Below are 10,133 nucleotides of genomic sequence, written 5' to 3' on the forward strand. Positions count from 1 at the left end.
TTTATCCACATTTTAAAAATGTATTTAAAATAATAATAATAATAAAAAAATTGTAATGAATTTTACACAGCCAGATTCCAGTGCTTCAGAGCAGTTCAGCAGTTTTTCTTGTTCAGGAGTTCGCAGTATTTCCAGCTTTCCCAGTGAAACACGGAGCATGGCCAAGGGGCCATGACACTGCATGGGAATGAGAATGCATTTGTCCAGAGCAAGGGGAAGGCTCTGGATTTGGGGCCTTAGTTTGGAGTGCTTCTGCAGGAGCTGAGGACATGCTAGACTTTTGTAACGGTAACTCAGACTTTTTACTCTGGAAGTAATTTAACATTTTATACTTGCTTTGCAGAAACAGGTATGCCTGATGTTTGTTAGTAACACCCATGTTTTGGTTTGGTTTGCCAGCTGTCTGGAGTCCTGCACAGACACTATGTATGACATTGAATGCACTCCTGCTTTCCTTTACTGCAGCTCTGTTCCACCCTCCTTTATACCACTCTCAGATAGAGAGAACACCTGACTGACTGCTGGTCTTCACCACCACATTTACCAAATGTTCAGCACCCATAATACTGCAGCAGATTTTCAGCAGTGGGCAGCCATCAGCTATGATATTTACAGCTAGGCCCAAGCTCTCAAAAGAACTTGGCATGCTGCCCCAAATCTGGTCCCAGACATGGATGTGCAGTGCTTTCCGGCAGGAGTGACAGCCCTGATGTCAGGACTGGCCTAATTCTGTGCCACACGGAGGAATCACATGGACAGCACGAAGGGGGCAGATGAGTGCCTTTCAGCCGTGTTGTTTTGGGATTGCAGTGCTTGCCATACCACGGAAGGACAGCAAAACTGAGGATGCAGCTGTTACAAAATGCTGGTTATGAACAGGATGAATCCATAAACACAATATAGGCTTTACATCAGGGAAATCGTGTGGCTGGCTCACTGCATGCAGTGATTGATACAAAATTAACCGCTCGAGTTTGGCATTTTATAGCTAAACATACTAAAGCAGGACTTTAAACCATGAGTCCCTAAATTACGTTTAGTGGATCTACAAAAGACACACAAGAAAACAAGACTTATGTTCACAATGTTGGGATCTTATATTTCCATCCATATCACCACTGAACAATGCTTTGAACTGCACAAATTCAGAGCAGTTTAAAAAATAAAAATAAAAATAAAAAATAATCAATGGAATAGAACCCTAATAAGCATTAAAACAGGAAGTTTGAAGATAATAACTAAAGTTATGGCCCAGGTCAGTGCCTGGGGATGGTCCCAAATCTCCCAGGCAGACCAAGGTGCAGCAGCTCAGATGTGGTGCAAACAGACAGGACAACACAGCCATGTACTACTGCTGGCACTCAGGGCCTGGCTTGGGGATGAGCTCTTGCTCCCCATCTGTATTTCGGTTCATTGGTAGCATGCTCGGGATGCCATCACATAGCCCTACAGCAAGTAAATGAACCCGCATCTTGCCTGAACGCTTGCACAGGATCCCACCACATGCACAGACTGGCTGAAACCCTGCCTTGCCAAGGTCAGTGGGAATATTGTCACTGACTTTGGTGCAGGCAGGATTTCCCCCCATGGACACACAGTTCCTCCCGGATGTATGTGCACGTGAGCATATGTATGTGTACACAAGCTTTACAGTACACAGTACTTACAGAAAGACATCTTCTCTCTTAAATGCTTTTCTTTGAAGTCATATTGCATTAAATTGGACCCTCACTATCACAGACAGTTTCTCGTGGCTTAGTGGTGTTAAAGAGCCCTTCTTGCTCTTGCGCTCTGCAATAACAATCAGGCTGGGAGGAAGAGGAAACGAGCAGCATAGCACACTCTGTACCTTCCAGCCACCAGCTATTGTTAAGAGCACATTGCTCCAGACAGAGTGGCAGCAAGGCACAGGGTGGGAAGCAGGTGTAACCTGCCAGGAACACCAGCCGAGCAGAAGCTGTTCTTTAATTCAAAGTACCCCTCCTTCTCAGCTGCCTGTTGCCACCAAATTGAAAGAGATTTTGCATTCCTATCACTCAACCCTTGAAAGCTTAACTAATACCTTTATGGAAAACCAAGAGCTTATTTTCTCATGTCAGTGCTTTGGTCATTCATCTCCAAAGTCAGTGCCCCAATGGAGGACTCCATTCCAGGTGCATAGACACGGCTGGCTGGGTTTGGGCTGCTTCTGGGTGACTCAAACCCCTAAACTCAACTACCGTGTGTCACTGGAAAACTAGTCTGCCTTTGCCAGTCACCCACACATTATAAATATCAGCATGGTGGGCCTTGCCAGAGTGCGTGAAGCCAGCAGCCCAATCATTCAAACCCCTTCTTGGTTTAGTGGAAGAGTTACTGTCCTGCGGTGAAATACTAAGGCCTATTTGTGACCACATTTAGTTCACCATGCTCTTGATTTGCAGCCTGCATTAACACCTTGTTTTTGGATACCTGCCTCTTTGTTTGCTGAGCACTCACACACCATGCAAGGCAATATAAATGAGCACGTTCAGCTCCGCTGCCACATTGTAAACAAACGTGATGAAAGAGCATCCCGTCTATGCTTGCTCCTTCCCGTCATGACCTTATCTCTGCTCCCTGTTCTCCACCAAGCCCGGAGATGAAGTACTGCCTCATATGTACCCCACTCATGAAATTAATTCCCTGGCTGCCTCTTTGCTGTCCAGGGCTATCCATCAGCTGTGGGACACAGCCTGGCCAGGGGGTCAGTGGACCATGAGGAGGCCCAGCATTTTCTCTTCCTTACTAGGCATTTTCTCCACCAGGCCCTTATATTATGTCTTTTCTCCGTATACTTATTGGTTCCTCCTTTACCATGGCATCATTGTGGGGAAGAGAATCCACCCCCATCTCCTCCTATCCCTCATGCCACAGCTTCGGCTCTGGTCAGACTCTTCCTCATTTTCTTCAGAAGCTGGCTCAACACACTGCCAGTGCCGACAGATATCTCCCCCAGCAACTCATTCTTGGCTTTCTTTTCCTCTTCCCCAGCTGTTCTTGCATTACTCATGGGTAATACTGCCTAATTCCTGGTAGCCTGGCTGGAATGATGCTGAAAAACAATGGGAAAAAAAAAAAATCAACCCTCAGAAATCATCTTTATACCAAGGAAAACCCTCCTCTTTAAATAGACCCTTTGCATTTGGAAGGAAAAATACAATTTTTATCTCATTAACATAATATTCCCTAGTCATCTGTACTATTGAGCTCTGTAGCTATTTTATGTTCACTGCTAATACATACATGTATGATTTAACCTGAAGCTGTAATGTATAGATTCACATTATAGGAAAAGGCCTGCAGACTCTGTACTAGTAATCACCTCAGCTTTATTTCACTCAGTGGTGACACTGGACAACAATAATTTGCAAGCAATTTTGGACTAAACAAGATACATCTTTCCCTGCACTGTGGTGGAAACCCATCCATCTGCGCCCCCGAGCACTGTCGTTGTCTCCTCATCTATCACTTCCCGCTTGTGGCATCACTTCATCTAGTCAACAGCAATTTGCCATCCACAGTGCCAAGAAACTTTGAAAACATTATGAATTTTATACCAGGAAAGGCCATAGGGTGCATTCTGTATGTTGAATGCCTCAGAAGCTGGTTCCATGCAACTCTAGCATTTACCCAAAATGGATGTGAATACAGTTCTGTGCTAGCTGCCTGTTGTTTTGGGGTTTGCTGCATTGTTTTTGAGCACTGCTATAACATACCCTGATAAATCTTCCTGTGTTTTGCTTTGCACCTTTCCATTTTGCATCACTTATGTCAGATTAAGAAATGAAGAAGGGAGGAGGGAAGAAGACAACCCCATGAAGGACTGGGCTGGCATGGCATATAAATGCCATGATGTAAAGTCCACCTCCACTAACAATAAGTGCCCTTCTGAGAGCAACTGACTTGTCTGCCTCTGACAGAGGTGTAATGCTGCTAGCTGCCCTCCCTGAGTCTATTTCTCCTCCCAATACCTGGGCTGCCGAGCTATTCAGGGGACAGACAGTGCCCTTGGGATGACAATACCCCCCTTTGGCTCAGCCCAGCTCAGCAGGTACAGCCGGCTAGGAGAAACACCAGGTGAACATGACTGTGCCGTCCCCTGAGTCAGATAAGTCAGGAAGCAGCATGGCTGTGTCCCCACGAGGCTAAGCCTAACACTATCAGCTCTACATAGAGTTGGCTGTGAGGTGAGTGCACCCACTTCTGACACCATAAAGTGGCTGGGACATGGCTCAGAGAGACCGAGGCTGCCTCCAGCATGGGTGTGTTGGTGCAGAATCACAGAATCACAGAATTGTCTAGGTTGGAAGAGACCTCAAGATCATTGAGTCCAACCTCTGGTGTGCCTCAACCCTACACCCAGGCTGGCCCTTTTCCAAACCCCTGCAGTGCCAGTGCCACCACAGCGTGTGTGTCCCTTCTGAAGCCAGTGTTGGGGGGTTAACACACCCTTACCTAAGCCCACTCTGAGACTTAAAAGCTGTTGTACCTGTGCTGTCTCTATTATTTCCATCACCAGGAGTAGCCAGCCTCCTGTAAAGGAAATCCATATGCCATCTTGTAATGCTAGGAAAACTGACACTTAACCGCAGTAACGCCTGGGCTGACTGCTCCATCATGTCTTGCTGCTTGGGTACAGCAGATCATAGGTGATACATATCACTGGAGAGATGCTAACCCATCCTCTGCAGCTACCACCTTCACGGTATTTCTTTTTTTAACTCAATGCTCTAAATAGTGTACTTTAATGTTGGGTTTGATGAAAGCACTCATGTTTTTTATGTTCTGTCCACAAAAGTCAATGATCAAGAGGGAGTAGCAAGACCAGTGCTGATGGTCTCTGAGAATCCTCCCTCCCTAAACAGTTTGAGAATCTAGAATGTTAACTATGAGCTATGAGTCCCAGAATAGCCACTGAATAATTAAAAAATCAAGTTATATAAAATAATAAAAGAAAGTTACAAATGAACATCTTGCTTTGAAGCACTGTTTATAGAGATTAATAAAACATGTATGTATTTTACAAATCTGATTGGGGAGGGAATTTTTAATTTGTAAGAAAACTTGACACTACTGTACCTTGTCCAGATTGAAAGGGAAACGAATTTCAACATGTTGAAAATCTCACTAAAGTGGAAATTCCCAGTTCTAATCTGCTCTGAAGATCACACAAACAACATCTCATATTTTTTATGGCAGCAGATCAGAACAGCTTCATTCCTTTCTTCCATATGGCAAGGATGATGCAAAATAATATCTGAAGTGAGAAAAAAAATAAATCTGTGACTACATGAAATACAAAGAAAAAGAGCTTCATTGAAACAATCTCTTTGGAGCATCATCCTTCCTAACTCAGAGTTCCTCATCACAAGTCTGCCACAAGCTGTGCTAGGGTTTGCTTCTGCACCGCTGACAGCTAGAGATGCAGAATCTCAGCCATGTTTTTTCTCCACCAAAAGCGATTGGCATGGAATTGAAACAGTCCTGTGCTGTTTGGTTTGAGGTTCCTCTGCAGAATATAAAATCTGTCCTTCTAATATTTCAGCATTTTCTTTCAACTGAGTGGCTGGGCACTCAGTTTTCCTTTTAATTAAAGGAAAAAGAGCAAATTTGTGAAGACAAGGCAAGGATTATCCCCCCACCCAGGAGCACCTTGATGAGTAAGGAAGTGTGATGGTATTCCATTAAAACAGGAGCCACCTCCCTGTGTGGGACTGGTGGTGGCCATGGCCATGTCCTGCTGGGGACACCAGCACAGGGCTGTGCCTCCATGTGCCCCATGCCACCCGCACTGCCCAGCCAACCTTCACAGATGGCAACATCTCTCTGGCCACACTTCCGCTGCCCCAAACAGTGAGCTTTCTGCAGCAAAACAGCTGATGTGAATAGTCGTCTTTCATCCGTGAAGGCAGGCTGCGTTTCCAGGCATTCGCAGGGCACAGGGATGGCAGCCACTGAGGGAGAAGTACTTGAGCAAGCTGGAGATCCTGCTGGGCAGAACCAAAATAGCAAATGACTTCATAGCCCATTAAAGAGTAAATGTGCTAAAAGTTGTCCTGCACTAATGGCATCAGTCCTCCATGACTTCTTTACAAGAGTCTGGGGTGAACAATTAATTTGAAAGAATTAAATGTCCACAAACACACACAAAAAAAGGCTTATAAGGTACACCAAAATGTGACAAACAAAAGCTACTACCTCTTACTCATTACAGAGTTATGTGGGGAGAAAAAAATGCAGAAATCTAAGCAACTGCCCTGAACTTGACATTTTTGAACATAAATGAAACATTTTTTTTCATGCTAGATCTCCAGTCGTGCTGTTTTTGTTCTGCTTTTTTGACAATTTGTGAGATGAATTTGAGACCTGAGATATCTCACCCAATTTGCATGCATTTTGAGGATGAGTTTAAAGTATCTCTTTCTTATGGAGAAGGAATTCACTTTTTTTTTCTCTCTCTCTCTCTTTTTTTTTTTTTCCCCAGTAATGTATTTCAGTACATGGTGCGCTTATGTTACTTACCATCTTTTTTGAATCAAACCATCACTGCCTTGACATGTCTACTTAGAATTCATTTTTCTTAGACCAATGTAAATGAAATTATGTCTTTCCTTGTCCAAGGAAGACAAGAACATCTTGTAAGAATAAAGTTCTCAAGATCTTTCCATAGACATTCTTACATACACAATAGCAAAGAGGTTTTGTGCTCTGCGTGCATGGTTAGTTTGGAAGATAGAGGCAAACCGCAGTGTGCCACTATAGATACTTGAGTCATGTGCTATGAGCATGTGTATGAGAATGTGATAATTATGAAACCAGTGGACACAGCAGCTGGCACTTCTATCCATCTTGAGGAGATAAAAAATTCATTCAGTTTTAATTTCACTTCTTGGAAATGGGAAATTTCCCTGATCAAAGCTTCTCCTATGCAATTCTTCATCTTAAGCAGTACAGAGCTGAAGGGTGCTGCAGGCCACGGAAAACGAGCAGTCACACGTTCTGTGCACAGTCACAGACATTAACAGTGACAAATCACCTTTCATCGATACTGAAGGAAAGAAGAAAATGCAAGTCCATTTTGTAATGAAACAGTATGCGAACTGAGCTGTGCCCAGCACATGTGGCTGCTGGAAAAAGCTTGAGCTTAGCTCTTCCCCTGAGGCCAGGCCAGGCCAGGTGGTGTCCCTGGGGACAAACAGAGCCCACACAGCATGAGTGAGCAAGGCATATGTCTGTCAGGCCCTGGGAGGTTCCATGAGCATAAAGCGTTGATCCTACAAGGGACAGAGCTGGAGCTCTGTGGGGTAGAGTCCTGGCAGCCATTTCAGGAAAGGAAGGTGCAGTTTGCAGTCTCTTCCTTGTCTGTATTTTCTATGTTCCTGTGGTGGTTCTACTCAGGTGGGCAGCCGAGCTCCACCACAACCACTCTCTCACTCCCCCTCTCCTCAAAGAGGAAGAGGGAGAAAATACAACACAGAGAACTCAAGGTTTGAGATGAGAAAGGTTTAATTAAAGGGAAAGGAAATGGGGAGAAAAAGAAACAATAGAAACAGTAAGTCCACGTGGAAGCACAGAGAGAGAGAAAAAAAAAAAATTATTCTCTACTTCCCATCAACGAGTGCTGTTCAGCCACGTCCTGGGAAGCAGGGCCTCAAAACACGTAGTGGTTGTTCAGGAGGAACAGCCCCCTCCCCCACGAGAGCCCCCCTTTTTATTGCTGAGTGTGACATCAGGTATTATGGAATATCCCTTTGATTGGTTTAGGTCAGCTGCCCTGGCAATGTCCCCTCCTCATCACTTGCCCACCCTCAGCCTGCTGGCTCTTGGGGGCTTGGAAGGAGTCCTGATGCTGTGCCAGCACTATGCAGCAATAGACACAACACTGGAGTGATATCGGTGCTGTTCCAGCTACGAGTGCAGAGCACAGCACTGTATGGGCTGCTGCAGGGAAAAGGTGACTCCAGCTCAGACAGACCCAACACAGTTCCTTGACCCACACAGTCATGTCCTGCCTCCCAAGAGGCTGCTCAGCAGGCTGAGAGTGCTGGGGGGCAGCCGGCCACCTCGCTGCTGCACGCTTGGAGCCTGGCCACCGCCTGGCCATGCACCTCTGTGAGCATGGGTCCGTACATGGAGATCAGTGAATTGCCCCAGCAGAAGCCATTTGGGAGCTTTGCAGATGGTGCAGTTTACAGGTGCAAAATCAAATGGCACAAGTAAGCTGCTCATGAACCAAGACCAGCAAGCTCCTCAGCAGGGAGCACTTTGCATCAGGTGTGGGGGCCAAGAAGGTGTGGGGCAGCATCTAAGGCCAGACGCAGAGCCCAGACCCACTGCAGGACGTGCCCTTCTACTGGAGGTTACGCACATGGCGGTTCCTCCACACGGGCAAGGACAAGAGGTTCCTTGTCAGCCTAAAAGCAATACCCAGAAAAGGGTGGAGACTAATGTCTTTTCCATTATCTGCAGAGCTCGCACACAAGCTGTCCTCCCCTGCTGCTCCCTCCCAAAAGGACCGGCGCCTCTCCAGGCAGCCACCTGGCACCAGTGGCGGCCATGCTCCTGAGGGACGTAACCACCCCACAGGAGACAACTGGGGCAGCTGACGTGCATCACCAGGAATTTAGGCAAAGCTCAGGGAAAGCAATCCAGAAACCTCTGTGAATCTCGGATCAGTGCCTGCAAGACCACAGAGGCTTCACTGTTTTCCTCAGCACCCCCCCCCCAAAAAAAAAAAAAAAGGCTGCACCCTGCAGCTGAGCACAGAGATGTCTGTGAGCGAGAGACCTCTGGGTCTAAAGCCCCGAGCACCACAAGCAGCAACAAGGAACCAAGCCACTCGTCTGTCTCTCTTGGAGGGGCTGGGCCCTGTGCCTGAGAGGATGAATTTTCTCATGTTGGTGGGTTGTATGGCTTGCAGAGTCTGGTTCTGCCCACCTGTGAGTGCAAAGTGCAACAAGACGTTATGTCAGGCCTGAGGAGTACTTGGCTTTGGAGCACAACAAGGGGAGACCTGGTGCATTGGAGCTTGCAGTCCCCAGGCCTGGTGCTATGTACATGTCCCAAAATGGCCACTGTCACAGGTCTGGCTGATGGCAAGCAGGCTGAGATGGGAAACCTGCTTAGGAGCTGAGTCTGCAGATTCTTCTAACAAGGAGGGGTTGTCAACATGATGAAGTCTAAATATCAATATCCTAATTCCTCAAGATAGTATTTGATTTTAAAATTCACCATTGGAAACAGCAATACAAGGGGTTTTGTACTACACACTATGCTTTCAAGATTTTCTTTCTTAGGCATGAAGGCTAGAAAGACTCACTTTGTATATATAAAGAATGAGATTGTCATGCAATTACAAGACTTTGGGAGCTGAGGCTTAGCGGAAAACAACATACGCCATGAGATTCACACTAAAATTAGGAAACTGCTGTATAAATGCAGTATAGGTGTGCAGAACCACAGTAACTTTATCTTCAGTTTTGCAGTAGAAATTGCTCTTAAGCTTGCACCATGGAATCAGAGAATATCCCGAGCTGGAAGGGACCCACAAGAATCACTGAGTCCAACTCCTGGGTCCCCAGGGGACCACCCAAAAATCAGACAATATATCTGAGACTGTTGTATTCATGCAAGAAACTGTATTTCCAGCAAGTCATAAATGACAATTCTTTAAGCCACCAAAGCAAGCCACCACCTGCAGAGCCCCCACTGTTGTCCCAAAGCCTGCATGCTACTGGAAGGAAGGCACACTGAAACCAGCCAGCAAGCGCCTCTCACAGCTGCCCCAATGCTACAAGCAGTTTGAACCTGGGGATATGAAGAACTCGTTCCCTTGTCTCCATATCAGGTTTTCAGATCAGCGCTCTTCCCAGCCTCTCCTCCTCCAGGCTGCTTGCAGTGTGGAGTGCTCTTTTCCTGTTTACCCTTACATGCCTTTTTATTACTAGGCGGGATTTTTTTTTTTTTAAAGCACACTCAGGCGCCTGCTTGTTTTTTCTAAAGCTCTACGGGGATTTGTTGGCGTCTTTTGTAGCAGGTCATCCTGTTTTCAGACAAAGTTCCTGTCTTGTTAAAAACAATCATTTCTGGATGTCTCTGTATGGCTCCTGCTT

General features: G+C 46.0%; 1 long non-coding RNA gene across 1 annotated transcript; it reads right to left on the reverse strand.

The window, feature by feature from the left end:
- Positions 1–1,374: 1,374 nt before the first annotated feature.
- LOC116497602 lies at positions 1,375–9,875 on the reverse strand. The gene is made up of 4 exons (XR_004254122.1): positions 9,829–9,875; positions 5,826–6,008; positions 5,101–5,278; positions 1,375–3,073 (listed from the first exon to the last, which is right to left on the reverse strand). It is a non-coding gene; the product is annotated as an uncharacterized LOC116497602 (long non-coding RNA).
- Between the last annotated feature and the right edge of the window lie 258 nt (positions 9,876–10,133).

Source organism: Aythya fuligula, chromosome 1, assembly GCF_009819795.1.
Source record: "Aythya fuligula isolate bAytFul2 chromosome 1, bAytFul2.pri, whole genome shotgun sequence".
NCBI lineage: Eukaryota > Metazoa > Chordata > Aves > Anseriformes > Anatidae > Aythya > Aythya fuligula.